General features: G+C 40.2%; 2 long non-coding RNA genes across 3 annotated transcripts in view; both read left to right on the forward strand.

Moving 5' to 3' along the window:
• The first annotated feature begins 92 nt into the window (after positions 1-92).
• LOC139791924 (uncharacterized) overlaps positions 93-13,241 on the forward strand; it is a 51,237-nt gene continuing 38,088 nt past the window's right edge. For both annotated transcript variants that reach the window (XR_011724087.1, XR_011724086.1), the window contains exon 1: positions 93-245. This is a non-coding gene — a long non-coding RNA (uncharacterized lncRNA). The remainder of the gene's footprint in view (positions 246-13,241) is intronic.
• LOC139791932 (uncharacterized) lies at positions 7,534-10,617 on the forward strand. The gene is made up of 2 exons (XR_011724088.1): positions 7,534-8,095; positions 9,247-10,617. It is a non-coding gene; the product is annotated as an uncharacterized lncRNA (long non-coding RNA).

The raw sequence follows: 13,241 nt of genomic DNA on the forward strand, positions 1-13,241 counted from the left end.
TGAGGCTGTTGCCGCTCGCCCCGCCCGCTGGAAACGGCAGCAGCGCTGGTCCCGCTCGGCGCGGGCCGGGCCAGTCCTAAGGCAGCTCCTAAGGCAGCTCCTCAGGCCGCTCCTCCGCCGGGGTGGCCCGAAGAATGTGTGGCTCAGTCGCCAACCAACCCGCCCCCCCTCCGGCGAGCTCCCATCCGGCTGCCGTTTATACAGGCGAGGCGGCAGAGCGTCGTGGAGTCCGTAGGGAGAGACCAGTAAGTAGGAGCTGCCCGAATTTCCCAGCGTGCAGGCGGAAGCGATGCCCGAGCAGCCCTCGCTGGAAGCGGGAATGGAGCATCGGGAGCGCTGCCCGCACACATCCCTCAGGGCTACTGGTGTCAGCCCCTACGGTGTCTCCCACCAGAGCCTCTACAGCGAGGATTTCTCCTCCCATCTCAATACACCTGGCTATGGATACTCTCTGTTCGCAGCTTGCTGTGAATGTAATAGATTCATGGAATAGCTTAGGTTGGAAAGGACCTTAAAGATCATCTCGTTCCTAACCCCCGGCATGGACAGGGTCTCCTTCCCTCAGACAAGGTTGCTCAAAGCCACATCCAGCCTGGCCCTGAACACTTGCAGGGCTGGGGCCTCTCCCTCCTGAGCTGATGCTGGAGCCTGGAAGTGTCACTGCTCACACCCGCTCGCACAATGATGGTTATAAGGGAGTCTCTGTGTTTTATGCCAATACTGTGGAGGTATTCTGTAATTTCCCTATGTACTCAGAAAACTGTGAAACCGCCGACAAAGGTGGCAGAGAGAAGTGAAGGACAACAACAATTTTCAAGTCTTTCAAATTTTTCGTGTGTACTGCTAACATAAAGTTGCCATTAGAAATTTATTTTTCAAAGAGAGTTTATTTATGTGTTCCTATGAGTGGAAACAACTTGAAAATTATTTTTTCAGAGGAAGGAAAACTGCGCACTGTGACAAATTGCTTTCTAGTAAGTTGTAGAAAAATCTGTAATGTGGATAATTGGGGGATCATCACCAGAGCCTCAACAAAATGTGTAATGACTACCACTACTTTTAAGATAGCTGCAGCACAGTGGTGTTTCCATGTCAAGTCGATGCATCTGAGCCAGAGAGGGAAAGTGGCCTGAGAGGGCATGGATGGGCTGTGAAACTCTGCTCAGGTACTGTGTAAAATCCTCCCCCAGTGACAGAATTACCCTTTTGCATAAATACACATGACATCTGTAAGTCTCAGCAAGCAAATGTGAAGCTAAAATGCTGAATAAAGATTTTTTTAATTTTTCTTTAAGCCTACTTAGGCCCCATAGTTTGCTTTTGGTGAAAACAGGTAAATGTGTAGTCATCCTTACAGCATTTTTATACACTTTTTTTCTGCATGGCTTCCTGTGTGTCTCTGTTGAATAAGGTACCAGAAGACCAATGTGTGCCCTTTTTCCTGTGAATTTTCTGAGATGTTCCTCCAAAGCTGGCAGAAGGACTAATACCTGCAGCTAGCCTAACAACAGTAAGGCTTAGAAGTGCTAGTAATCCAAATGCTGCTAAGTATAAGGGCCTCTCTTTGGTCATAGAGGCAAAACTTATAGTGAGAAAGAATATTTTTATTAAACTAGCATATATTTAGAGGATAAAAGTATTAATTATGCACTCTTGCACAACTTCAGTGAACAGGCTTAGAACAGACTGGAAGCAATTTGGTTTGGAACATCCTAATTAACATTGCACAACTTGTATATCTGCAGGTAAAGGGTAGTTAAGATGCATGGAACGAGAAGTCAGTCTTGTGGAGATAGCTATGTAAATCCTGTAGAATTGATGAGTTACTAGGAACTGAGACGTGTCAAAAGTTCAGATTGGATATTAGAAAGAATTTTTTCACGGAAAGGGTGATCAGACATTGGAACGGGCTGCCTGGGGAGGTGGTGGACTCGTCGTCCCTGGAGACATTTAAAAAGCGACTCGATATGGCACTCAGTGCCATAGTCTAGTGACTGTGGCGGTAGTTGTTCAAGGGTTGGACTCGATGATCTCTGAGGTCCCTTCCAACCCAGCCTATTCTATGATTCTATGATTCTATGAAAATAGTACAGGCTCTTTATTGTGTAAAGGCAAGAGCTGTTGGAAAGTCTTGCATTGATTGCTCTAGCATGATCTTGTTCCATTTGGTGTTTGTTCTATGGGAGGTGAATTTCTGGCAGTGTGCCTCAAGGTGGCTGGGAGTTGTTCATATGATAAGGAAACATTCTGGGAAAACTTAGTGGTAGTAATAATCTTTTGATATGTGGTGCAATTAATGATTTCCCATATAGATCCCCACATAAAAGTAGGATTGTTTGGTTGGTTTATTTTTGTTTTTTGTTGGTGGGGTCTTTGTTGGATTTTTTTTCCTTTTTTCCTAATTTAGTACATGATACTCAGTGTCAGGAAGAAGCAAGAATGGGTGTAATCCCACAGGCTATGAATTCTGGTAACAAGGGGTGTCCATTGCTACAAGTGCTCTGATTTTCTAATCAACCTCTTGGCTGCCTTTGCATTATGACAGCATCACCAGCTCACAAGTGCCTGAGCCCTAACTGTGGCCACCAGCAGCCAACTACTCCCTCTGCATAATAAAATAATAAAGTAGCATAAAAAGGGAGTAAGAATGCCTAGAAAAAGAAAAGACACTGAAAAAATTATCCAGACCTATAATCTTTATCTGATTTAAATGAACTTTGCATCACACACGAGACCTTTTAAGAAAGACAGTAAAGTAGGGTGTAAAATTATTCCAGAAGTTTTGAGAGCAAACTCAACTGAGTATTTTAAAGTAACATAGATCCAGGACACATATAAAAGTATATATATATATAAAATATATATATACATATAAAAGTATATATATATATATAAAAGTTGTTCAGGTTTGAAGGGAAGAAGATGAAATTCAAATGTTTACTTTTAGCACGTTGCAGTTGCTTAATCTGATTTAAAGAAAATGTTTCCTGGAATAAATTTAAATAAAGACTGCAGCAGTTGAGGTAATAAGAATAATGAAAGTAGCTTATTTTAAAGACAGTACAGTCATACCATTAATTTTCAAAGCATTCATGTATTATCTTCTGATGTAACATTTAGAGTTTGCTTAAAGAAAGTGCACAGTACACAGAGAAGGGTGGAGAAAACCCTGACAGATTATTTGTTGGAAAGTAGATGTGGTTTTCTATGTAATACATTTAGAAACCTATGAGTGTCTAAAATTTCTTATCTTTTTATTTTAGGAGTCACTCTATTTGAAAAAAATAACAATTCCTTGTCCCATTTTTTATATATATCCAATACATTGTTTACAGCCTCATCTACTAAGCTTGTTTTGCAGTCATTTTGCTTCCTCTAAAAATGTTTGCTGATTAGTAAATAACATATGTAGGTGTTTCTATTTTTAAATAGGCAAGCTTTCTAGATGGGTTACAAAGAATTCCTGACTGTATTGTTTAGAGCCCAGCCCTCTGTGACAGGGCATTGTAATGAAGGCTCTGTTCAGTGCCCTACTTCAGTCAGTCAGGGCTGACAAGTGTTATTCCTTTTTATTTATTTTAATGTTATTGAGTATCCTGAAATATGATTTTTTTTCTAAAATGCTGCATATATGTTTCTGTTTATTCTTATATCTGTTGATGAAAAAAAGTCAAGGCAAGGGAATCAGTCACTGATATAAAAATCCCCAACCCACCCCTTCTTTCTAAAAGCAAGAAATGCTGTTTGTGATTTAGCAGCTGAAAAATCTGTGAATTCTCTCTGTTATATAGCTCCGTGCTTTCTCTATCAATGGTCTTAAAATAGTATTATAGAATTTTCAGGGTTGGAAAGGACCTTAAAATCACCCAGTTCCAACCCCCCTGCAGGGACAGGGACACCTCCCACTAGATCAGGTTGCTTACAGCCCTGTCCAGCCTGGCCTTAAAAAACTGCCAGGCATGGGGCTTCCATCACCTCTCTGGGAAACCTGTTCCAGTGTCTCACCACCCTCATGGTGAGGAACTTCCTCCTAACTTCCAATCTAAATCTACCCTCCTCTAGTTTGAAATGAGAGCAGAGTAGAGGAGAATCACCATCCTCGACCTGCTGGCCACACTTCTCTTGATGCAGCCAAGGATCCCGTTGGCTTTCTGGGATGCAAGGTGTACACTGACAGCTCATGTTGAACTTCTCATCCACCAGCACCCCCACGTCCTTTTCTGCAGGGCTGCTCTCAGGCCAGTCCCTGTCCAGCCTATATCAGTGCTTGGGATTGCTTTGACCCAGGTGCAGAACCTTTAACTGACAGTGTTTCCAGATCATAATTATGATTGACATCTTCTAAGCAAAGGCTAATGATTTGTATGCTGTTGCTATGAAAATGTGTGCAAAATAGGTCAGTGCTGCAATATGCAGGTAGGTAAGTCTTCATTTTGTAAATGGTTTTGATTCCAAATGATTCTGCTTCTGTTTTTGCTAAGATCTACCTTAATAGTAAGATGAAATATTTATACTGTATTTAATTCAACCAGGTACTTTTGTTTGACAAATTGGGCCACCTTCTGGGTAATTAGCAGTTTGTGAGCTGCAAACTCATGTGAGGTTTTGCTATACTGCTCAATGTGAGCACCACGATATTTGCACTCATGGGCCAATGCTATAACACTGTCTCAATGTGTCTGAAAATCACATTCTCATAAATGAGGGGAAAATAGTATCAGACTCTGATCCTGAACTGAAAAATGTGCTGCAGAAATTGATAAGGCAAAAACTGATACAGAAACCATTTTTCGCTCAGTAACCCTTGGTACTTTGAGAAAGCTGTTTCAGATATCTGGACTTCTTACTGTAGTCACCTATACATCCATCTTCTCATGATTTTTTTTTTTTTTTTCATATAAGTTGTTTGCTGACACAAATTCCTGGAAATACAGGGTTAAACCATGACAGTCCCTTTTTCATGTCCAATGTTGGACTTGAAGAGTTTGAATTGATGACAGATTTGACTGTAATGTGCTAGACTGATTTAACAGCTATTTTTGCTGCTTAGCTATGAATTGACAGGCTCCTGTACTTGCTATGGGGTTGCTTGCCTTACTGTGTACTAGAGTCCAGTGCTTGTTAGTGGTTACTTTTAACTTTTTCCACTTGCTATATGGCTGTAGTGCTTATCATCTTATTCTGCTGTGTCTGAAAACATTCTGATGACAGCAATGACCACATGCCCAGACTGGCTGATGGCAAGGGCATCACTGCTGTTCCTGTGCCGCTGAACTGGACAGGCTGGAACTCCAGTGTGAACTTGATTTGAAGGGGTTGTGACATGTGGATGAGTAAAAAACAGTTAAACCCTGAAGGAACTGTGGCCATGGCTACACCTCTGAAGGGATTGTGGACCAAGGGTAAGTCCATGCTGAAGAAGATACAACTTGAAGCATCAGTGGCTGTACCTGAGTGTGCATCACCTTCTGAATGTACATTCATGTTGGGAAAGATTTACAGGTCCATAATTTATAATGATACATTAAATATATGATACATTAAATTAATGTGTTTTACAGACATCACCTTTAAGCAAAGTATCCCCAGGGAATAACGTCATGTTCACTGTTTGCACCTCTCTGACAGCACAAACTGTCAGAAATAAAAATACCCTCCTTACTTTAAGCATAGGCATTTTGAAAATGGGCTACAATAAAGTTTCTGCTTCAACTCTGTAAATTACTGCTAGAAATAAAAATGCATTTGGGCACTTAAGGTTTGATTTATAAAACTGCTATTTACTTTTATGGATATTTTTCTTGATAAAATATGAAAATATGAAGGTTTAAAAGAACAGTGGTATTCTCAGAAGCAATAAGTAGATTGCAATGCAATATATTTTATTTAAAGAAAAATAGTGACAACATTTTACAAGTGAAGTGCAGCTGCCTCCAGGCTGCCTGGAGGAATGTCAGATGGGCAAAATACTCAGGATCCTATTTGAAATAGTTTGTTTGGTCTAATCTAGACTTCCAGGATATTCACACTGGGATTTTTGCTAGGTAATTTTTTTAGGGTGTTAAATAAACTGGTGCCAAGGTACTGCCTAGGACATCTTCTTGGCTGTCATCTAGATTTCTAGTGATTGTTACCCATGAGAACTTTGATTAAGATACCTACAGTTTGGAGCATTTACTGAGATAGAAGCAGAAATCTGCTTACCACTTATGTAAGTGTTCTCAAATTCTAGCATACAGTTAATTTGGGAGAGAGGGGAGAATATTTTAGACAGCTGTCTCTTCTTTAATAACAAAGAAGGCAAGCACACAGAACTGAGGGCAAATCATTTGATATACTACATAAATATAATGAAAACAGTGAATTGAAAGATTTACAATACAAATTAAAGAGATAGCAGGGCAATAGAAATCTCAGGAAGACAGCATGTGAAGCTTAGGATTAGTGCTTTAAGTGGTAACTCTTCTGGTTCCCTAAGCACTGCAGAATGTTTTTTTTTGAAACACATTATATGAAGATGGGAAATGTAATGGGGACAGAATTTGTGCAGGCTTTTATAATGCCTAAAAGTTGTATGAGAGAACATGGAAAAATTATTGAAGTGACCTAGCAAGCAGCAAATATCTGCACAGTAGGCAGAGACATATATAAATAGGAGGTCACATTCCTCAGCATATAAACAGTGTGTGCAAAGCATCCTGCATCCAAAGTGTCTCTGTGTTTTTGTGCTGTTTACATTGTACTGAAGAACAAGCAGCTCAGTGGAAAGTACTGACCAATATTTAGTCATCATCTTGAATGTGAATTACAATGTGTGGGAAAGGTATTACAGCCTGATGTGATACCAGCATTCTGCTTTGTAGCCACAGCAAACATGAGTAACAGAAATTTCTTTGATCATTTTGGCTTTTCATGAAACTGGTATCTTCCTTTTTGCCATAAGATCCTCTACTCACTGCTAAATAAAAATTGCAGCTTTTTACATCAGGACAGAATAATCATCTAAGGGTTTGGAAAATTATCTCAGGGAGAACACCAAATGGTTGGGTCTTATTTGCAAAGCTAAGGCACATCTATAAGGGTATTGTGCTAAAATTAGTGCTGTCCCAGTATTTTGACTTCTGCTCAAATTGCTACCTAACTTCTCATTCCCAGCAATAAAAGCTTTTATCTTCTTATGCAAACTATTAGTCGTCTTCCCTATTTCTGACACTAGAGGTAGGAATGAATAAAATTATTAGGAAGAAAAGGTTACACCATTTCTTCATCACATTATGAATCTTTCCCACCTCCTCTATCACTCTTTCCATTCATATTTTGGACCAATATAAAATATAAAAGGAAGTTTGATGCAAAAATATATCTGTTAAGCACAATTAACAGCAAAAGCACCATTCTTATGTACTTTTCCACTGTAAATAGTCTTAAGCAATGTAAGTTCATATTGTAAGTTTCCCCAAATATTAAAAAAAAAAAAAAAGAACAATATTGGGAGCATTAAGGTAGCACTAGGTGGTCTCTTAATGTTATTTTGCAATAATTTTCCCTTTCATCTTTAGCTGTTACGAGTTGTTATGACCACCATGAGAAAGAAAGGCTCTGCTGATCATAAAGGCTATGACTATAATGAGAAAACTTGGAATATACGTTTTCAGCAGCAGCTTATTTTCTTTTCTTGGTCTGGTTGTAGATTTCCCACATGAGACAGCAGGACCAAGATTTCTGAGCTTCTTTGTGTAAGAAGATGAAAGAGATTTTGTATTACTGGCATTCATTAGCTTCAGGATGTGGTAAAAGGTTTCCTGTGGTGATGTATTTTGTTGCTGCTTCATGGTTCACATTACCTTATGTTCAGTCCCTGGTGGCAGTGTGCCTCTCCTTGGCTGGAGCACTTCTCATCCAAGGGGATGACTATTTTGAGTTATTCCAGGCTTCCTTTTATTGGAGTTCTTATAATAAATCCAGGTTATTCTGTCTGTACTGATAGTAGGAAGATTCCTGATCTCCCTCTCTACTCTTACTTTTCATCCCCACAGGATTCCAGCAGTTTCTGTCACCATTTTTGGACATCAATAGTTCTGTGGAAAAGGTTCTGGTGAGACTGCAGAGTTGCTTCTATCACTTCAAAAGGGACATGTTACTATTTTACCAGTACTTACGTTACCAAGCACTGGTAGATCCCAGCCTCAGTTGTGAATTATTTCCAGTTTACTCCATAAATGCTCATTATTGCAAATTTTTATAGAGAATGTGAGACTACTACACCTGCACTGTCAGGCTCTTCCTGATCCCACATCCAATCACAAAAACCCAAGAACTTTGCACTTGATCTTTTGCAAAGCTCATTTTCATAAAGAATAAAATGTTTCTTTATTGGATAACCATTGATTTCAGAGAAATGCTTGAACTCTGAGTGATTATTTGATACCTCATCCCTGGAAGTGTTTAAGTTCAGGCTGGATGAGACCTTACGCAGCCAGGTCTCACGGGAGGTGTCCCTGCCTATGTAGGGGGGTTGGATCTTGATGATCTTTTAGGTACCTCCCAACCCAAGCCATTCCATGATAATCAGGAATGTCACCATGGCACTGTCCTGTAATCAAAAAGATACTTAACATCAGAGATTTGAATTTTATTTCTGACTTTTTTTTTTTTTTTTTTTTTTTTTTTTTCCCCCCCACAAACAGCAGTTAATGCAATGGGCAAGTGCTTTTAGAAATGTACTGAATTCTGTAATTCATGCCTAAAATGGGTACCTTGGTGCTGAATGTGAACTGTTTTTCCAGCATCACCTCATGTTGCTCCTGGATACCTCTGCTATGAGTGCAAAGCTCCATCTAGAGAAAGCTGAATGTAATGCCACAGATCCCTTCAACCCTGCCAGGGCCTTTCCCACAGGATGTTGTTCCTAGATAGTGGGGACTGGAGTTCTGAAAAGGACTTAGAAGTCTTGGTAGATAATTAGTTGCACATCATCTTCCAGTTTAGGCAGTAACTAAAACATTTACTACAATCCTTATGTAAATGTATAAAGATGTCTGAGACAGGAGCAGGAAGGGTTGATGGGGCTGTGGTTTGTTGTTTTGGGTTTTTTTTCCCACCATTTATTTGATACTGTAATTTATTTGTGTAACACATCAGTTTCTGGAGCTTGCAAGTTGAAAAGGAAGTTGATGAATGGGAAAGGTCTTGGGGAACCGAGTAGAAAACTGGAATATTTATAATCTTATAATTTGCTTTGTTTAGCACAACAAAAGCTGAACTCCCGAGTGAATGGACAGAAACCACCACCACCAACCTCAGGAACTCCTGGGAAGGACTGGGAAAGACTCTGGACAGTGGTGCTCACTGTAACACTCCCCTCTGGTGCTGAGCACCATAGGATGTGGAAAGGCTGAGGAAGGGTGAGCACTGAGTTATGAGAAATAATGAATACAACACTACAGCTCTACCAAATCCCTTGCCAAGCAGGAGACCTCTAGTGTTTGCTGTTTTTCTGATGGGGATGGGCTTTCATATTTTCCTGTACTGCTGAGCAACCTGGTGCTTCTCTCTGTGTGTCTTGTTTTATTGCCTATGAACATTTTTTTTAGGGCTGACAGAAAACAGTAACAATTTCCACTCCCCAGTAATTTTCCTCAGTCTTTTCCAACAAGCAGTGAATATCTGCAGTTCTCTGGCTTGTGTCTTGTTCCTGCTGTAACAATAATCAAAACAGATATTTTCTCTAGACCTTTGCTAACATTTTTACTCTGATAGATGAATCCAGGTAAATTCCATTGATGTTGATGGAGCTATTTCAGGCTGACACTGCTGAAGCTGAAAACATAATTATGATAGCATTAAGAAAAGCCTGTCTGAGGTGGGTTTTGTTGAACATAGAATCTTGTAAGAACATAAATAAAAAATACATCACCAAATGGAATGAAATTTCCAGTTAACACAATCAAGGAAAAGTTAAGAGGACAGTACTGTGACAGGCCTTACTTCATACTTCTGAAGCTCATCATCTGAAGCTCTTTCCCATCATACATATCTGTGAGCTTTTTACCTGTATCAACTTGAATATACACTGTGAAGGCTGGAATTGCTGCTGATGGCACTGAATTTATTCTCCAGAGATCTTACTGCCCTGTTAATACCAGGTGTTGCTGGCCCTCAGCTGGAGTATAAAGCAATTAAGCTGCACTATAAAATTAAAAGCTGAAACAACGGGAGCCTTTGTGTGAAGCCAAGTTCCAGCAGAGGGCTGGGGTGGGAGCTGAGCTGCCTGCTGGCAGGGTTTTCCCTGGATCTGACTGTATCCCAGGCAGCAGGGTGCCTGAAGGCAGTGCCCTTGTTTCTTTCAGGAAGAGCAGCCAGTAAAGGCAGATATATATTTTTACTATTCATCAAGGAAAGGAAGAGGGTCTTGGATGGAGCTGTATATAAATGAGATGGAAAATGGAGAATTATTCAGAAGCTGTAAGATAGGCAGTTATTAAATAGCCAGATGAAGATAGGGTTGACAAAATAACCTTGTAAAAGTAGTGCAAGGGAGAGAACTTGGGCAGATTGCAGAGCTTGGAAAAGCCAGTTAGATTTAAGGATGTATCTAATAGAAAGCAAAAAGAAAAAGAGACAGCACAACCTTCCAGAACCTTCCTGGGCCACCTATGCCAGTGTCTTTCTACTCTCAAGCATGACCTCTGCTTTTTATTTCTTTGATCTCAGACATGGGGATATGGCAAATGAAGAGTTGCAAACTTCCAAATAAACTTCAAAGCTGGCCTTAGTGTAACTTGATGTGCTGGAAGACCATTTTCCTGTAGCTGAGAAATTGGAGCAAAGATGTATTTTTTTACCTTAAGATTTTTTTTACCTCTGCATCCAGTCTCACAATGTCAAAATGACCATCTCACTTAATTTCTAATACACTGTCTTTAATTTTTTTCTGTTGTTTCCCTTTTTGGTAGGCTGTTGGTGAAGTGGATGAATTAAAAGATAAATGGAGGTATCTCTGTGCCTGGTATAACCTTCTTCTTGGATTTCTTTGGATAGTGAAATGTTTCAGTTTCCAGAGGAAACTAACCCCAAGGACATAATGTGCATTTCACAGACGAGCTCTAGATTAAAGATTGGTCTCCTTCATTGGATAGAAGTCCTAGACTGAAAGAAAGGACTGAAGTTGTGTTCAAATGTTCATTACCCCAATATAGCCAAACACTGTGACAGCCACCAAGGAAATCAGGAGACAGTGCAGACACAATAATTAGAAAAAAATACTTAAAATTATCTAAAAAGAAGGAAACATGAAATATAAAGAGATTAAAGTGAAAGGAAAAAGCAATGACTTAAAACTAGAAAAGGGGTATTGATAAGTCCCCCTCACTCCCCTTGAAATGGTGAAGCTTGGAGTTAAACTGGAATTAGCCAGTGCTTTGATTATTCTGCTGTTTCTGCTGTATTTGGCAAAGGCAGATGAGAAGAGACAAGGACTCTTCCTGCAGTATTTCTGGTGGTTTCTGACAAACTGTATCGCGTCTCTTTGTGTCTTTGGATACATTAACTGTTTCAAAACTATAAATATTTAAATCTAAATTATGGAAAAAAAGAGCATAGCACTGCACTTTTATCCAGAGGAATAAAATAACTAACCTGTGGTAATGTTTCAGTTTATAATAATCAAATCTAATCTGTCCCTGAATCTATATTTACCAATAAATTTATGAGGCAATTATATTTAAAAGCATTCCTAAAAAGAAAGAAAAAAACAATGAAACCTACAATTAAAATTCTCCAGACATATTCATTTAGTCTTACACTTTTATTAGACAGCAGATGACATGGAATCAGTTGGGCAGTGTGAATTAAAAGCAATATTTAAGAGGTCTTTGCACCTCTTATGTTCAATTCTACCACATGGGTATTGACTTTGCCCTCAGAATGTCATTATGGTTTTGATGGAGTAAACTCAGGATACCTGAGTAACTAAGTCCCATTAAGAACTCTTCTAGGGTAGGAACCTTGACATTTTAAAAAAGCTTTTAAAAGCTTATCCTTTTTGTGTGGGTGGTCAAAGGATGCAATCTTGAACAGCAAAGCTGCATTTAAATATATTTCAGTTTCAAAAACCCAACAACACAGCAGTACAAGCAAACACAAATTCAAAGCCCTACAGAAAGAAAATACTGTGTGATTATCCATCTCTTCTTCTGTATGGAGGAGGATGGAGAAGGTGCAATTTCAGTGAAAGAATGCCCTAGATGTCCTCAGATATGTAGTAGAGAGAGCATGAGAAAGCTCACACAGAATGCAGTAGAAAGAAGTGATGAAGGAAAAGACAGCTGCAGCCATGCTAAGTTTGCTCTACTTTCCCCTAAGGATGGGGTGTATGGGAGCTGCTGTGGGCTTGGCAGAGGAGAAATGGACTTAAGCAGAGGGTGTGAAGCCAGTGAAGTTTGCCGAGCTGCACCACTAGATGGAGGCAGATGCTGCGTGGTTCACATGCAGTGAGTGGGATGATCCCGTGGCATCCCAAGGAACAGGCCCTTTGATGAATGGAAGCACAGCAGGAGCTCATCAGGAGGTAAGATAGTGCTGTCAGGACATCGATGGGACCTCTGCCCTACCTGAGGATGAAAATCCTGGCTCCAATTGTATTTCACACACCATGGAGGTGCTGGCTGAGTGCTGCTGCCTCCCTGAGATGCCTCCTTCAGGATACAGGGATGCCTCATTACCACCTTCCGTTGGCCCACTGCAGGACAGGCAGTTTGCTCTCTGGAAGCTGTCTCCAGATGTGTCCCATTGTCAGGAAAGCCATCACAGAGATCCATCTCTGGAATTTTATCACATTCATCTCAGTGCATACAGAAATTAATTGTCCACTAGAAAACAGATCTTCTACTTTCAGTCAACTATTTGTCCTCATCTGTCACTCCAGTGCCTTCTCCAGCACGGTGAATGGAGTGTCCCATGCATCCTTGGGAAGGGTTCTTCTGACACAAACTTTCCTCTAATGATGTCTGTCTTCTGTGCCTGTTTTCTCCTGAAGAAGCTCTAGAGAATAACTTGAGCTCAATAAAGAGTGTGGTGTCTCTGTTTTGTGCTATGCTGTCTCTGGGGGCTTTGGCCAAGAGAACAGGGTAGTTTCTGCCAACATCACATATTTCCAGGACCCCTTCATGTCAACCCAAGTGAGTCGAGCATCTGCACAGGCCACGGAGCTCCCCAGACCCATTGTTCATAATCTGCAATGT

The sequence above is a fragment of the Heliangelus exortis genome, chromosome 1 (genome assembly GCF_036169615.1).
Source record: "Heliangelus exortis chromosome 1, bHelExo1.hap1, whole genome shotgun sequence".
Taxonomy (NCBI): domain Eukaryota; kingdom Metazoa; phylum Chordata; class Aves; order Apodiformes; family Trochilidae; genus Heliangelus; species Heliangelus exortis.